Genomic DNA, 18230 nt, shown 5'->3' on the forward strand with positions numbered 1-18230 from the left:
CTTGCAATGTTGACATTTGTTTGTTCTACCTCATGTAAAAACATATTTGTACCTTTTATTACAATCATTGAGCATCCTAGGTTTCCCTGAGTTACACAGACCCAGTCTTTATCATTCTTCTTTTGTTCTGGTGTCCCACATGATCCCAGCCTTCCTCTTTCAACCATAGTCACAGTCATCTTTGTTCAGTGTACTTACATTGCCGTGCTACTATCTCCCAAAATTGTTTTCCAAACCTCTCACTGCTGTCTTTTCCTTTCTGTCTGCAGTGCTTCCTTTAGTGTTTCCTGTAGAACAGGTTTCTTGCTCACAAACTCAGTCATTGTCTATTTGTCAGAGAATATTTTAAGATTTCCCTCATATCTGAAGGATAGTTTTGCCAGATATAGGATTCTTGGTTGGTGGTTTTTCTCTTTCAGTATCTTAAGTATATCGCACCACTTCCTTGCCTCCATGGTTTCTATTGAGAAATCCACACATAGTCTTATCAAGCTTCCTTTGTATGTGATAGATCATTTCTCTCTTGCTGCTTTCAGGATTCTCTCTTTGTCTTTGATGTTTGATAATCTGATTATTAAGTGTCTTGGCATAGGCCTATTCAGATCTGTTCTGTTTGGGGTATGCTGCACTTCTTGGATCCGTAATTTTATGTCTTTCATAAGAGATGGGGAATTTTCATTGATTATTTCCTCTATTATTGCTTCTGCCCCTTTTCCCTTCTGTTCTCCTTCTGGGACACCAATGACATGTAAATTCTTGGTTTTTGTTTTGTCTTTAAGTTCCTGGAGATGATGCTCGTATTTTTCCATCCTTTTCTCTATCTGTTCTTTTGTGTGTAGGCTTTCAGGTGCCTTGTTCTCTAGTTCCTGAGTGTTTTCTTCTGCCTCTTGAGATCTGCTGTTGTATGTTTCCAGTGTGTCTTTCATCTCTCGTGTTGTGCCTTTCATTTCCATAGGTTCCGCCAGTTGGTTTTTTGAACTTTCAATTTCTACCTTATGTACGTCCTGTGTTTTCATTATACAGTTCATCTCTTTTGCCCTATGTTCCCTAAACTTTTTGAATTCAGTTATTATTAGTTGTTTCAATTCCTGCATCACAGTTGAAGTGCAAGTTTGTTCCCCTGACTGGGCCATAACCTCATTTTTCTTGGTGTAGGTTGTAGTTTTCTGTTGTCTAGGCATGGTTTCCTTGGTTACCCCAATCAGGCCTCCCCAGACCAGAATGGGCTAAGGTCCCAGAAGGAAGAAATATTCAGTATCCGGTTTCCCTGAGGGTGTGTCTTAGAAAATTGGTACACAGTGTGATGCCTCCGGTCACTGTGCTTCTCTGCCCAGCAGGTGGCACCTGTTAGCCTATAATTCTTGACTGGTGTAAGTTCTGAATGAAAGGCAGGTAGTAGAGCTGGGCCCCACCCCTTTCCGATTAGAGAAGATAGACGCCCTAGGGGGAGATCATTAGCACTTCAATGGTCTCTCTCTGCCTGTGCTATACCCTTGTCTGGGTCACAGAACTGGGAACTGAAAATGGCTGAGGCTTTCTCCACTGAGTTGAAAAAGGAACAGAGCTAGTCCAAGGTGACCCTCTGACTCTCCAAGGTCAGTCATCACCCAAAGCCTCTGTCTGCTTGTTGGGGATTCATACCTCGTAGTGAGCAGTTCACACTTGCTAATTAAAACCCCAGTTGGAACTCAGCTGAGCTATATTCACTTGCTGGGAGAAAGCTTCTCTCTGGCACCACAAGGCTTTGTAGCTCAGGCTGTGGGGGAGGGGTCTCCCGATTTGGATCCGCAGTTTTTACTTACAGATTTTATGCTGTGATCTCGGGCATTCTTCCCAATTCAGGTTGGTGTATGATGAGTGGATGGTCATGTTTGTCCCCCTGCAGTTATTCCAGATTATTTACTAGTTGTTTCTGTTTTTTTTAGTTGTTCCAGGGGTACTACTTAGCTTCCACTCCTCTCTATGCCACCATCTTAGATCCTCTTCCTCTCTCTTCTCCTTTAATATAGGCATTTAGGGCAATACATTTCCCTTTCAGCACCACCTTTGCTGCATCCCTTAAGTTTTGAGATGTTGTGTTTTCATTGTCATTTGCCTCGAGGTATTTACTAATTTCTCTTGTAATTTCTTCCTTTACCTACTGATTTTCTAAGAGGGTGTTGTTTACCCTCCATATATTTGTGAATTTTATGACCTTATGCCTGTTATTTATTTCCAACTTCATTCTATTATGGGCCGAGAAGGTGTTTTATATGATATCAGTTTTTTTAAATTTATTGAGACTTGTTTTGTGACTGAATATGTGGTCTGTCCTAGAGAATGTTCCATGAGCACTTGAGGAAAATGTGTATCCTTCTGTTGTGGGGTGTAGTGTTCTATAAATGTCTGTCAAGTCTAGTTCATTTATCATAGAATTCAACATCTCCATTTCTTTATTGATACTCTGTCTAGATGTTCTATCCATTGATGAGAGCAGTGTATTGAAGTCTCCAACTATTATTGTAGAGGTATCTACTTCTCCTTTCAGGGTTCTCAGTGTTTGACTCATGAATTATGGGGCACTGTGGCTTGGTGCATAAATATTTATGATTGTTATGTTTTCTTGATGAATTGACCCATTTATTAATACATAGTGTCCTTCTTTGTCTCTTTTAATTGTCTTACTTTTGAAGTCTAATTTGTCTGATATTAATGTAGCTCCTTCCGCTTTTTTCTGGTTGTTGTTTGCTGAAATATCTTTTTCCAACCTTTGACTTTCAGCTTATATTTGTCCTTGTGTCTAAAGTGAGTTTCTTGTAGACAGCATATAGATGGGTCCTGTTTTTAAATCCATTCTGCCAGTCTATGTCTTTTTTTATTTTTTATTGAGATTGTTCACATTCCATACAATTATCCAGAGATCCAAAGTGTACACTCAGTTGCCCACAGAACCATCATACAGCTGTGCATCCATCACCATGATTAATTTTTAGAACATTCTCATTACTCCAGAAAAGAAATAAAGAAAAAAAAGAGGAAACTTAAATCCTCCCATACCTCTAAACAACCCCCCTCCATTATTGACTTGTACTATCGGTAGAATACATTCGTTACTGTTGATGAAAGAATGCTAAAGTACTACTAACTGTAGTATATAGTTTGCAATAGGCATACTTTTCTCCCTATATGCCCCTTAATTACTAACTTCCAGTTATAATGTCATACATTTGTTCTAGTTCATGAAAGAGATTTCTAATATTTGCACAGTTAATCATGGACATTGCCCACCACAGAATTCACTGTTTTATACATTCCCATCTTTTAACCTCTAACTTTCCTTCTGGTGATATATGTGACTCTGAGCGTCCCCTTTCCACCATATTCACACACCATTCAGCACTATTTGTTATTCTCAAAGTGCTACCATCACCTCTGTCCATTTTCAAACACTTAAGTTCAACATAGTTGAACATTCTATTCATAATAAGCATCTGCTCCCCATTCTTTAGCCTCATTCTATATCCTGGCAACTTATATTTCATGTCAATGAGACCCTGCAATATTTGTCCTTATGTGTCTGACTTATTGCACTCAATATATTGTCCTCAAGGTTTCTTCTTCAACCTATTTTTCTACAATGTTTTTGATCACACACCATTATTCCATCCTAAGTAAACAATCGATGGTTCCCTATATTGTCACATATTTATGTATTCACCATCTTCACCACTATCTATATAAGGACATCTCCATTTCTTCCACAAAGAAGGAGCAAGAATCAAATAAGTTAGAGAGACAAAAGAAAAAAAGAAAACGGAAACAAAACAAAACAAAACATGACAGCTAGGAAGCACCAAAAGGAAAGATAGCACTAAACTAAAGTAGAATAAAGAGTCAGACAACATCTCCAATGCCAAGAGTCCCATACCCCTTCTTATGTCCCCCTCTTATATGTATTTAGCTTTGGTATATTGCCTTTGTTACATTAAAGGAAGCGTAGCACAATGTGTGCCAGTTTGAATGTATTATGTCCATTATCTTTGATGTAATCTGGTATGGGCAGACCTCTCAGTGTTAATTAGATTGTAATTCTTTGAGTGTTTCTATGGAGATGTGCCCCACCCAACTGTGGGTGATGACTCTGATTGGATAATTTCCATGGAGGTGTTACCCTGTCCATTCAGGGTGGGTCTAAATTAAATCACTGGAGCCATATAAATGAGCTGGCAAACAGAAGGAACTCAGTGCAGCGCAGTGCAGTGTAGCTGTGAGTGACATTTTGAAGAGGAGCTACAGCCAAGAGGGACACTTTGAAGAATGCACAGAAGCTGAGAGAGTAGCTGCAGATGAGAGACAGTTTGAAGATGGCTGTTGAAAGCAGACTTTTGCTACAGAGAAGCTAAGAGTGGACAAACACCCCAAGGGCAACTGAGAGTGACATTTTTGAGGAACTGCAGCCTAGAGAGGAACATCCTGGGAGAAAGCCATTTTGAACCCAGAACTTTGGAGCAGACGCCAGCCATGTGCCTTCCCAGTTTACAGAGGTTTTCTGGACACCATTGGCCATCCTCCAGTGAAGGTACCCAATTGCTGATGTGTTATCTTGGACACTTTGTGGTCTTAAGATGGTGACTGTGTAACCAAATAAACCCCCTTTTATAAAAGCCAATCTGGAAGCCCAGGTCAAGATGGCGGCACTGGGGCTCCCGGCCTGCTCCGTCTCCGGATCCTCGGGCTGGGGTGAGTGCCGCATCCGTGACTCCTGACCTCCTGTCGGGAGGCCTCAAGCGAGGGGTCTCATGGAAACTCAGAGCTCCGACGGCCCGTCACCGGCATCCAGCCCAAAGCGCTCGGCCCAGAGTGGGCGAGGCACGTGTTGAAGGTCACACTGCAAGTTAGGGAACAGCTTGTGCAGACCCAAGATGGAGCCCCCGGCCACCCAGCTCAGCGCCCACAGAACTCACTTTTTACCTGTCGAGGGAAAGGATTTGCACGCACTCATCCAGACTCCTGACCTCCTTGGGATTCTGTCAGGGCAGGAGGCAGGCCCTTGCCACCGTCCTCGTGGGACCAGGGACACGACGGGAAGGAGCAGAGAGAGTTCTCTTGAGAGAAGGGCATCTGGAAGCCGACAGGGAGGGGATGGATGTGGACAGATTTTGGTTTTATGTTTTGTTTTTTTTTAAATGCAATTATATTGAGATATAGTCACACACCAGATAATCCATGCAAAGTATGCAATCAGTGGCTCACAATATCATCATATAGTTGTGCATTCATCACCAAAATCAATTTTAGAACATTTCCATTAGTCCAAAATAAAGAAAAAAATAAAAATGAAAAGAACACCCAAACATCCCCTACCCCTTATTGCCCCATATTAGTTATGTATGTTTTATCTTTATTTTATTACTGACCTGCCCATACACTGCATCCAGGGAGTGTCAATCACAAGGTTTTCACAACCACACGGTTGCAACACATAAGCTATATAGTTATACAACTGTCTTCAAGAATCAAGGCTACTGAGTTGCAGTTCAGCATTTTCAGGTATTTCCTTCTAGCTATCCTAATACCCTAGAAACTAAAAAGGAATATCTGTATAATGCATAAGAATAACTTCCAGCCTTTGAAATCTCTTAGCCACTGAAACTTTATTTTGTTTCATTTCTTTTCTCCCTTTTGGTCAAGAAGATATTCTCAATCCCATGATGCAGGGCCAGGCTCATCCTTGGAAGTCATGTCCCACGTTGCCAGGGAGACTTACACCCCTGGGAGTCATGCCCCATGTAGTGGGGAGGGCAGCGAGTTCACCTGCAGAGGTGGCTTAGAGAGAGAGGCCACATCTGAGCAACAAAAGAGGTTCTCTGGGGGTGACTCTCAGGCACAATTATGAGTAGGCTTAGCCTCTTTGCAGTAACAGGCTTTGTTAGGGCAAGACCCAAGATCGAGGGCCTGGCTTACTAAACTGGTAGTCCTCAATTTTGTGAGAATATCAGGAATTCCCCAGGTGAGGAAGCTTAGTATTTCCACATTTCTCTCTGGTCCCTCAAGGGGACTTGGCAGATAACTTTTTTATTTTCTGCCCAAAATACTCCGGAGTGTATCAGGGTATTACATTATCCTGTACAGAGTTACAAGATCTCATTCCCTATTCTACATTCCCTGTAATTATGTTGTTTAAATAAACTGACCATACGGGTTAAATTGGAAAATGTGCTACAGAGAATATAAATTTTGTACCAAATAAACAGCTCTTAAGTAATAGTGAAAACTCAGGAATAGATGACTGCTGTAAGAGCTTACAATCTATTTTTTTTTATTCTTTATCCTTTTTTCTTTTTTTTCTCCTTATTGATGAAAGAAATGGAAATGTTCCATATAGATTGGGATGATGAAATCATAACTGTGATTATACTAGGAGCTATTGATTGTTCACTTAGAATGGATTGTAGGTGTGTGAATAAAACTTTTTAAAAATAAACAGAAAGATGCAAGTGTTGGAGAAGAGGAAAAAAAAAAAAAAGCCAATCTGTCTCTGGTGTTTTGCAATCTGGCAGCATTAGCAAACTAGAACACAATATTTCTGTTAATTATAGTCTCTAGTTTGCATTGATTGTATTTTTCCCCCAATACCACTCTATTTTTAACACCTTGAAAGGTTGCTACAGGCTGACAGGTGCTGCCTGTTCTACCTCATGTAAAAACATATTTCATTTGTTTTACCTCATATAAAAACATATTTGTGCATTTTATCACAATTGTTGAGCACTCTAGGTTTCACTGAGTTATACATCCAGTCATTATATTTCCTCTTTCCTTCTGGTGTCTCACATGCTCCTAACTTTCCTCTTCCAACCATACTCACAGTCATCTTTGTTCAGTGTACTTACATTGCTATGCTACCATCACCCAATATTGTGTTCCAAACCTCTCACTTCTGTCTCTTCTTATCTGTCTATAGTGCTCCCTTTAGTATTTCCTATAGCACAGGTATCTTGTTCACAAACTCTGTCATTGTCTGCTTGTCAGAAAATATTTTAAACTCTCCCTCATATTTGAAGGACAGTTTTGCTGGATATAGGATTCTTGGTTGGCAGTTTTTCTCTTTCAGTATCTTAAATATATCATGCCACTGCCTTCTTGCCTCCGTGGTTTCTGCTGAGAAATACACACATAGTCTTATCAAGCTTCCTTTGTTTGTGATGGATTGCTTTTCTCTTGCTGCTTTCAGGATTCTCTCTTTGTCTTTGATGTTTGATAATCTGATTATTAAGTGTCTTGGCATAGGCCTATTCAGATCTCTTCTGTTTGGGGTATGCTGTGCTTCTTGGATCTGTAATTTTGTATCTTTCATAAGAGATGGGAAATTTTCATTGATTATTTATACTGGTATGGCTTCTGCTGCTTTTTCCTTCTCTTCTTCTTCTGGGACACCCATGACATGTACATTCCTGCATTTCATGTTGTTTTTCAATTCCCTGAGACATTGCTCATATTTTTCCATTCTTTTCCCTTTCTGTTCTTTTGTGTGTAGGATTTCAGGTGTCTTGTTCTCCAGTTCCTGCATGTTTTCTTCTGCCTCTTGAGATCTGCTGTTGTATGCCTCCATTGTGTCTTTCATCTCTTTTGTTATGCCTTTCATTGCCATAGATCCTGCCAATTGTTTTTTCAAACTTTTGATTTCTACCCTATTTTTGCCCAGTGTTTTCATTATAGATGTCATGTCTTTTGCCATATCTTCCCTAAACTTTTTGAATTGATTTAGCATTAGCTGTTTCAGTTTCTGTGTCTCAGTTGAAATGTGAGTTTGTTCCTTTGACTGGGCCATAACTTCATTTTTCTTAGTGTAGGTTGTAGTTTTCTGTTGTCTAGGCATCTGGTTTCCTTGGTTACCCCAATCAAGTTTTCCCAGACTAGAATGGGCTCAGGTCCCAGATGAGGGAAGTATTCATTATAAGATCTCCCTGAGGATGTGCCTTAGAACATTGATACCCCCTGTGAGGCCTCAAGCTGCTGTGCTTTCCCTAACATGCCCAGCTGGTGGCACCTGTCAGCCTGTAGCTCCTGAGTGGTGTAAGGAGGTGTGGTCCCCTTAGTCCTTAGTTTCTGTTTTCGCTGTTTTCCCCCAGGCTCTGGGGTCTGGTTCTGAAGGGGATGCTGGTAGTAGGGCTGGACTACCACCTCTTTCTTCTTAGGGAAAATACACCCTCTAGAGAGTTTTCATTTGCATTTAAATAGGCTTTTTGTCTCTCTGACTCTGCTATCTCCAGTCTTGTCTGGGTCAGAGAGCTCTGAGCTGAAAATGGCTGCAGCTTTCTTCACTGAGCTGCCCAAGTTAAGAGAGAGAAAAAGGGACAGAAAGCTCCACTTCAGGAGCAGTCCATGGTCCCCCCAGTTTCACCCACCAGCCAGAGATAGCACCCAGTCCTCTGGGCTCCCTCTCCCAGCACAGAGAAGTCTGCCAGCTCTTTAAGGTCAGTCATCACTAAAATCCTCTGCTTGTTGGGGATTTGTAGCTTGTATTGAGCAGTCCATGTTTGTTAATCAAAATCCCAATTGGAGCTGAACTGAAGAATATTCACTTGTTCAAAGAGTGCTGTTTTCTATCACAGTGAGGTTTTGTAGTTCAGGCTGCCATGTGGGGGGGTGCTCTCGGCACAAATCTGTAGTCTTTACTTACAGATTTTATGCTGTGATCTCTGGCATTCCTCCCAATCCAGGTTGGTGTATAATGTGTGGACAGTCATGTTTGTCCTCCAGCAGCTATTCCAGATTATTTACTAATTGTTCCTGGTTGTATATTAGTTGTTCCAGGGGGACTACTTAACTTCCACTCCTCTCTATGCCTCCATTTTCTTTCCTTCCCCAGTCTATGTCTTCTTATTGGATTAAATGTTTAATCCATTAATGTTTAGTGTTATTACTGTAAGGTCAGTACTTTCGTCTACCATTTTGTCTTTTGGATTTTATATGTCATATCTTATTTTTCCCACTCTCTCCTTTTACCCTTCCTGATAATCTTCATTTCTACACTCTTCTCCAAACCTCTCTCTCCTGTCTTTTCCTATCAGCCTGTAGTACTCCCTTTACTATTTCTTGTAGCACCAGTCTCTTATTCACAAACTCTCTCAGTGTCTGTCTGAAAATATTTTAATCTCTCCCTCATTTTTGAAGTACAGTTTTGCATGATATAGAATTCTTGGTTGGCAGCATTTCTCTTTCAGTATCTAAAATATATCATGCCACTGTCTTCTCACCTCCATGGTTTCTGTGGAGAAATCTGTGCATGGTCTTATCAAGCTTCCCTTTATGTGATGGATTGCTTTTCTCTTGCTGCTTTCAGAATTCTCTCTTTGTCCTTACATTGGACAATCTGATCAGTAAGTGTCTTGGAATAGGTCTTTTGGGATCTATTCTGTTTGGGGTATGCTGTACTTCTTGAATTTGTAATCTTCTGCCTTCCATAAGAGTTGTGAAATTTTCAGTGAATATTTCTTCTATTCTTTCTGCCCCTTTTCCCCTCTCTTCTCCTTCTGGGATATCCATAACATGTATGTTCATGTGCTTCATATTGTCACTCAGCTCCCTAAAACCTGCTCATATTTTTCCATTTTTTTTCACCATCTGTTCTTGTGTGTGTATGAATTCAAATGTCTTATCTTTCAGATCACTGATCCTTTCTTCTGCCTTGTTAAATCTACTGTTGTTTCCCTCTATTGTGTTTTTCATCTCCTCCATTGTACCCTTCATTCCCATAAGTTCTGCCATTTGTTTTTTCAAGTTTACAAATTCTTCTTTGTGGTCATCCAGTATCTTCTTTATATCCTTCCTCTCTTTTGTCATATCTTCCCTCAGCTCACTGATTTGATTTTTGAATTGATTTAGGAGATCTCTTTGATTATTAATTATTTGTTTCAGTTCCTGTATCTTAGTTGAAGTGTTTGTTCCTTTTGCTGGTCCGTATTTTCATATTTCCTAGTATGGCTTATTATCTTAAGCTGTCTAGGTATCTGATTTTCTTGATTAGTTTATTCTGGAGCTCATTTTCACTCTTTTGTCTAGGGTTTTCTTTTTGTTTGGCTTTGTTCTGTATCCTTTGGTGTTCTGTTTAACTTATATTAGCCTCTAACTTGGGTTCTATTTAGTTGATCAGAATTTTTCAACTCTTGTTTTTCTGTTTCTTGCCCTGCCTCTATGTAGCCTTTTTTGTGTGAGGGTTTCCTCAGATATGGTCAACCCCAATCAGGTTTTCCCAGCCCAGAGAGGGCCATCTCAGGAGGGGAATTTGGAGTTTCCCTATGAATGAGACCCTCCTGTGAGGCCTCTAGTCCAAGTGCTTTTCCTATTCTTCAAACAGGTGGTGCTTGCCAGGCCACAGCTCCCTCAACAGTGTGTGGAGGTGGGTTGTCTTTAGTTTTTCTGCTGACTCTGATCCTGTTGGGGGCCTGAATGACTGAAGCTGGTGTCTGATTTACAGTCCCTGGGGTCTGAGCTCCTTGATGGAGTGCTGTCTTGAGCTGGACCATGCTCCACTCTTCTTGGGGAAGTTAAATGCCCTTCAGGCAATTGTCTCCCCCACTAGGCTCAGTGCTTTGTCTGTCAGACCTATTTCAGAAGCCAGTTGCATATATCTGAAAAGAGCTATTTATAATAGTTATTTAAAAAAGAAAGAAAGAAAAAAGAAAGGAGAAAAAGAAGTCCCTTTTTAAAGCCTTTCCCAACCTGGAAGTTTTGTCAGTGTTGAGAATATAAAGATGCCCTTTGGGCTATTATCTGGATAATTACTCTCCAACAGCTTTAATTCTGACCTTGCCAGGGGGCTACTGAAGTGTAAAAAGATAAGGAGTCAGAGAGCAAGAAAGGAGGAGGGGAAAAATGTAGGGGAAAAATAAACAGCCTTTTTGGATGCAGGGAATGGGTGCACCCTTATATGTGCCCTTCCTTCCCAGAGACCAGCCCTTTTGCAGTTGAGACTTGGTTGAGCCCCCTTCTTGCTCCCAGCAGATTGTTTTTTCCTTTCAGGGGGTCATGTGTGAGACAGTCTAGAAGTCTGGGTGGTGAAGGGTGCCAGAACCTTGGTCGGGGGAACTTACAGATTTTGCTGAGATCTCAGCTTTTCCTCAGCTTTTCCACACAATCCAGACTTGTGTACAACATGTGACTAGTCACTGGAGACCCTAAAAACACTGTTTCATATAATTCCTGGCTAATTACCAGCTGCCATAGAGGAAAGGCTAAATTTCACTCCCCAGTACTTTGCTATCTTGCCCCACTCCCTGGATCTTGGATTTTATTTATTGATTGTGTTCCTTTCTTTTCTAATTCATTTATTTATGGTTTTACTTAATTATTTTGCCTCATCTTTTTTACGTCAATTTTGCTAACTTTTTAACTCTTGGCTTTGAGCACTGAGAAACTTAAAAGTTTTTCATTTATTAATGAACATGTTTAAGCAATATTTTACAATTTTAGTATATAGCATTCTAATTTTCATAATATCACATACATAATTTTTCTTTTTATGTTTATGTAGCAATGTTTTTAGGCAATTGTTTCTTTAAAAATTTGTGTCATTGGATTTGAAAAAAGTTAACTTCCATTTAGTAATTGATAATGTTATTGCTCTGTGGTTGGAGTTTTGTCTGTACGGTTTTGTATTTTACAGTTCATTGGAATTTCTTTGTGGTCTAATGTAGTATTCATTTTTATAAATGTTTCATAGATGTGAAAAATTGTGTGTTCTCTATTTGTTAGTTAGAAAATTCTAGAGCTAGATATTAATTCAATCTTATTCATTAAATTACTCCATTCTTTTATGTATATAATTTGCCTATTTATTTATCATAGGGTTAAAATATTTCAGAAATATTCTGTTTCTGTCAATTTTGTATTTTGCTTTCTATCTATTAGTAATTATAATTTTTGTTGGAGTAATACATGCACATGGATAAAAAAATCAAAGAATAAAGTGAGGCTTATAATGAGCTTATATTCAAAATTAAGTTTCCTCTTCCTGCTCTCTAGATAGAAATATTTTTGGTTGTACTGATAGTTACTTTCATATCTATAAATAATATCTTTATATCTGTGATGTTTAGGTTCAAATGTCAACTTGGCCAGGTAATAGTACTCAGGTGTCTGGTCAAGCAAGCACTGGCCTAACCATAATTGCAAGGACATTTGTGGCTGGTTTATTAAATCCTCAGTCAGTTGGCTGCAGCTGTGATGGATTACATCAATGAAGGGCATGTCTTTCACAATGAGAGAATGCAATCAGCTGGACTTAATCCAATCAGATGAAAAATTTTAAGTGAGATGGACAGAGGACCTTCACTTCTTCTTTGGCTAACCAGCAAAGTGTTTCCTGAGGAGTTCATTGAAGTTGCCAGTTCATTTCCTAAGGAGTTCATTGAACATGTTCATTGGAGTTGCCAGTTTGCTGCCCGCCCTATGGAATTTGGACTTGTGCATACCCACAGTTATGTGAGACACTTTTATAAAAGCTTATATTTACAGATATCTCTTATTGATTCTATTTCCCTAGAGAACCCTAACTAATACAATACCCTTCTTTCATAACTGATCAACCATAAGCAAGTCAATTTATTCTCCTTGCTTTGATAGAAAAGGATATTCAGTGCATTACTTATCCCCCACCCCATGGTTATGTCAGTGTTCTCCATTGCTCCAGTGGCCACCACTGTGACTTCGTGCAGCCTATGTAACACTCCATTTCTTGATTTAGCAACCATAGACTCAACTCCATGACTCTCCATTTCTAAGGAAGCTATTAGGACTACTTTAGCACTATCACTGTTTCCTACAACTCCTCTCTACTGTTAGACCCCAGCAGTTCATGGGTTGATAGCATGTTCTGTAACCATGAGAAAATCTTACAATTTTTCTCTAGATTGTTTCCTAAAGTTAAAAACAGATAAATAATATTTACATTATTACAACTTTGTACTTTTTAAAAATTTAGAGCCAAGTAGGATTATATTTTGTTGTTTACATATTTAATGCCAATTAAGAAGAATGTTCTTAGTAAGTTAAAGTGAAGTATCCCTTTTTTCATTCTATCAGTTGCTTTGAATATACCCTCAGGGTTTTGGTTCTAAGTAATGCCATTTGGCTTGTATTTCTCTTCTTTTCCCAGGCACTTCCCTCTCTGAGCCATCTACTTTCCTTCCTAATTTGGATAGATTTGTCTCTGGGATAATTGCTCAATTGTCATCCTAGGAGTGTCGTCACTTCACTGGTCTCCTAAGTTTGATCTTATGTTTTCTTCTTTTAGGTCAAGAACAACTTTAAGTTAATTCTCAAGAAAAGCTGCACAGTAGATCCATTTTCTGAAAGTATATTTAATCTTCCCTCACATTAGGTTGATAGTTTGATTGCTTATAGAATTTTATGTTGAAAAGCATTTTAAAAAAGTTTATTTCATTTCTTTCAGTAGCCCATTTGATACTCCTCTGGTTCTGTACCTTTGAACACTTTCAACTTAGAGCTTCTGACATTTCACAATGCTGTATCTAGATGTGAATCTTGCCATCATAGAGTGGTAATTAATTGACCCTTTCAATGAATATTATGACCTTTGTCTTTTCTTAGGAAATTCCTATGATTTTTGGAAAAATTCTTCCCTGTTTCTCAGTTCTTTTTCCCAGAACTCTTCATAGTTAAATAATGCTGCTTTCTTTTTTTTTTTTTTTTTTTTTGTTGATCTACTTCTTGGAATATTGTACTTTCTCTTCCAATGAGCTGAGTACAGACTTTCTGAAACGAGGAACAAAATCACTAACACTTTGCTTAGTATAACAAGATTGGGCTGTCAACAAGCACTGGAATCTTTCATGCACGCCCTTTGACACTGGAGTGGGAAGAGTGAGGACAGAGAAACAAATACAAAGAAATGCAGTCTTTGCAATTTTGCTGACTAGAATAAGGGGAATACAGGAGAGCAAAGTAGCACCAAAGCTGTAGATTTTTATTTGCTGAATAGAAAGATGAAATTACCTCTCACATACACTCACACACAGGTACACACTGATCTTGAACTACATGGTTTATTTGACAATTCTGTTATTATGTTTCCTAATTAAATTTGGCTTTTGAAGTTATGGTTTCTGTCCTTCTGCTTAGGTTGATTTTGTTAACCTTGTCAATTGAAGTAATTTATTTATTATTACTTCATTTTGCTTATTTCCTGTTGGTAATGTGAGTAGTTACAACTATGCACCTTAAGTTCAGTTCAGTTTTGGTCATATCATATTTTAACATGCAATATTTCATTATTTTTATTTCTAGTTAGTTTCACTTTCAGTTTTGAGGTCCTTTAGATTCAAATATTTTTAGAAGAATATTAAAAAGTTTCTAAACAAGTGTGTTTCTTTTTGTTTTGCTCATTCTATGTACATCTGTTATGTATTTGCTATTTTATTACATTATGAATCAAATTTAATTGGTTGCATTTCCTACCTTTTCGTAACTCTATGAGGGTTTTTATTTGGTCAATTTTTGTAAATGTTCTATGGTTATCAGTTTGCAGGTATACAGTTAGATATATTTCATGAGAAAACACCATTGTTAATTATGTTATCCTGTTTATACTTGTTATTAATTTGGTTTGGTCTATTTAATTCTTTAAGGAATATAAAATGCATGTGGAATTCTTCCACAATTATTCTAAATTTGTTCACTGCCATTACTATTTCCTGCAGTATTTTATTCTCTGATTTGAGCAGTAAAGGTTCACTGTTCCTAAATCTCCTTTGTGGCTTGTAGGCAACATGTGGATTGTAGACTTTAAATTTTGAAAGTGATATTCAGCCAGCAAATATCTATTGAGCACCTACTATATGGTTGGTCACAGTGTTAAATTATTTTTATTTTTGCTTTGAATTCAGTTTTGACTGATAATAATACCTTAACAACTCCTTTATTTTTGTTTGCATTTTCTAATTTCTATCTTTGCACAATTTTTAAAGAAACTTTCAACCTTCGTCTATCACTTTGAAATCTTTCTGTTGTATATATCATATAGATTTTTTGACCAGAAATTAGTCTCTTCCTTTTACAGGTAAGCTTATAATATTTCCATTATTATTATAATATATTTGCTTTCTGTATTTTTCATGGTGTTATTTTGTTTTTAGTTTTTTATTACTATTTTTGTGCTTTTTGAGATATATATATATAAGATTTAAAATATATATATTTTAAATTCCCCCAAAATTTATTAAATCACTTTCCTCACAAGTAAAACTAACACTAGGATTTCTCAGAAGATCTAAATGAGTTATATCTTATGTGTCAACTCAGCTAAATCCACTGTCTGGAATCTGTTCATCATAAACTCAGAAATGGTACCTAACAAGTCCTTTCTGTTACTCCCTGATGCGTGTTCTTCATTTGAGACTCCAGAAGAGTCCTTAATTGTGACTAGTGCAACACAGTAGTCACTGTAGTTTTTGCATTTATGACATACTTATTTGGATGATTACTTACTGGTGATTAGTATTTCTACATTTTTAAAAAGGCAGCCATTTTAAGTGACAGTACATAGCAGGCTAGTGGAAAAAAGTTGAAACAAAGCCCTCTCTTTCAATTTTACAAAGTCACGCAGACAAGAGAGGGTGTACTCAATGTGTTCCAATCAGACCTCTTGGAATTGTCAAAATTTCTTTTCTGTGAAAGATGAATTTGACTCATCATAGAAAGAAGGTTCTTTGAAGGATGCTGCTAAACTTGCTTTCCTTTGAAAAAGTATGTTTCAAGGCACAATAGTGCAAGAGGCAAGTTTCTGAATTATAGAACACTTACAGACTAATTGTGCTTAGTCTCTAATTTCCAATTTATTTTACAGAGCAGACACTACGTTAATATATTTCACTTTGTCTAAATTTACTAGTACATCCATGCATCACACCAGAATTAGTACGATTTGATTATTTTAATGTTTCTATAGTGAACCTGCACACTGCAGGTGATCAGCAGTCTCTGCATCTCCAAGTGTACTTCTACCTTTGGCTGCAAACCCGGAATAAGGCTTCTGAGGACTGAACACCTTCCAAACTTTTAGGTGGCTTCTGTTTGCTTAACATCATCTGCTGCCATCTTCTGTCCTGTTCCTTTTCATTTTTCTTCTGAGTGCTTTGTCTTTTTTATTTGTTCACTTCTGCCTGACAAGATTCAACAACTTGCTCACTCTCTTCTACATCTGCACATCTACATTCTACTGCGTGCACTTTCTCCTGAAGTGCATTATAAACTTGATAAATTGCCCCGATATCTTTTATTACTCCATTCTTGTCAAAAGAGTTGTACTATATTCTTTAACTTTGGCATAACTCTGAGAAGTATCTGGCATTGAAGGCACTTTCTATTCCTGCTGGCTGGTATTGCCTAGATTGGGACTAGCAAGTGATATCCTTTGATTATACCTTCTATTTGGTCTAAAGAGACCATATTCTAAAGCATGAGTAGAATTATTGATGGAGGAGATGAAGCTGAAGGGAAGGAAGGTGAGGTCAGGGATAATGAAGATCCGGGTGAGCTGCTTGTGGATGACCTGCTCTCGGTAACACATCTGCTTCTGCTTGTGTCGCTGAAGTCTGTACTACCCAGTAATTTTCTTTCTCTGATCTTTAAGAATCCTGTCCAAACTCTCTTCATTAACTTTGCTTCCATAGTCATAAAAACTAAAAAATTTTGAACAGAGCTGATGGTTATGGGTTTCAGTTACTTGTAGAAATTCTGTGTTGCTGATTTGTGAGTCACTGATGCTAAAGGTTTCTTCTTGTTTTACCTTTTCGGTCCGTGTTGCTGTTGGCACTGTGGAAGCACACAGCTGAAGGTGGCCTGAAATGGGAGCCACGTGATGGAAATCTCTCTTGGTGCTATTTAGTCTATCTTTGCTTGTAGCAAAAAGTCATGCTGTAATTATACTTCTTCTGAAGAACAGCAGATGCCAGGTGAGAATATACAATATATATATAGGGAAAAAAGATGGGAACTCCAAATTTTAAACCTGGTCAAGTTTTCATTCATATGTGGAATCAAAATAATGAAATTATCAGATATGCAAATACTTGGAATATTTCATAATGTTCATTTCCTTAAAAATCTAAATAAGTACATAATTGAACAAGATCAAAGGAGAACAATGAATAACTTGTGAATAATGAGGTTAATGCTCAAATGATGCTGTTAGTGTTCTTAGTGCTCTATACATACCACTTCATTTAATCACAATAATCCATCCATGCACTGGATACTATTATTATCCTAATATTTTATGTAGGAAACTGAAGCATGGAGAAACTAAGTAACTTACCAGGGTTGTACAGTGTATATGGGCAGAGTCAGGTGTGAAAACAAGCAACTGGTGCTCTAGAAACGATGCATCTAACTATGATAATCTATTGTGGAAAAGGGAAAATAAAAATGGGGAAATGTGCTGTGAAAGGAATGCCAGTAGGTATTTTTTTTATTAAGATTTATTCACATACCATACAATCATCCAAAGTATATAATCCATTGATCACTTTACCATCACATAGTTGTTTATTCATCACCCTGATCTATTTTTTTTTAACATTTTCCTTGTGTCAGAAAAAGTGAAAGCAAGAATAAAAAAAAACAAGAGTAAAAACAGAACACCCAAATTGTCCCCCCCATTCTTCCTTTAGTTTTTTTTTTTTTTTTTGCCCCCATTTTTCTACTCATCCATCCATGCACTGGACAAAGGGGAGTGTGATCCACATGGCTTTCCCAATCAATTTGTCACCCCTCATAAGCGTCATTGTTATACAATCGTCTTCAAAATTCAAGGGTTCTGGGTTGTAGTTTGATAGTTTCAGGTATTTACTGCTAGCTATTCCAGTTCATTAAAACCTGAAAAGGGTTATCTATATTGTGTGTAAGAATGCCCACCAGAGTGACCTCTTGGCTCTATTTGGAATCTCTCAGCCACTGAAACTTATTTCATTTCCTTTCACGTTCCCCTTTTGGTCAAGAAGATGTTCTCCATCCCACAATGTTGGGTCTGGATTCCTCCCTGGGAGTCATATTCCACGTTGCGAGGGAGGTTTACACACCTGGGTGTCAGATCCCATGTAGGGGGAGGGCAGTGATTTCACCTGCCAAGTTGGCTTAGGTAGAGAAAGAGGGCCACACCTGAGCAACAAAGAGGCATCCAGGAGAAGACTCTTAGGCACAATTATAGGGAGGCCTAGACTCTCCTTAGC

The 18230-nt window shown here is 38.3% G+C and overlaps 1 pseudogene; it reads right to left on the reverse strand.

Moving 5' to 3' along the window:
• Positions 1-15943: 15943 nt before the first annotated feature.
• LOC119542796 lies at positions 15944-17225 on the reverse strand (annotated as a pseudogene).
• Between the last annotated feature and the right edge of the window lie 1005 nt (positions 17226-18230).

Source organism: Choloepus didactylus, chromosome 8, assembly GCF_015220235.1.
Source record: "Choloepus didactylus isolate mChoDid1 chromosome 8, mChoDid1.pri, whole genome shotgun sequence".
Lineage (NCBI taxonomy): Eukaryota > Metazoa > Chordata > Mammalia > Pilosa > Megalonychidae > Choloepus > Choloepus didactylus.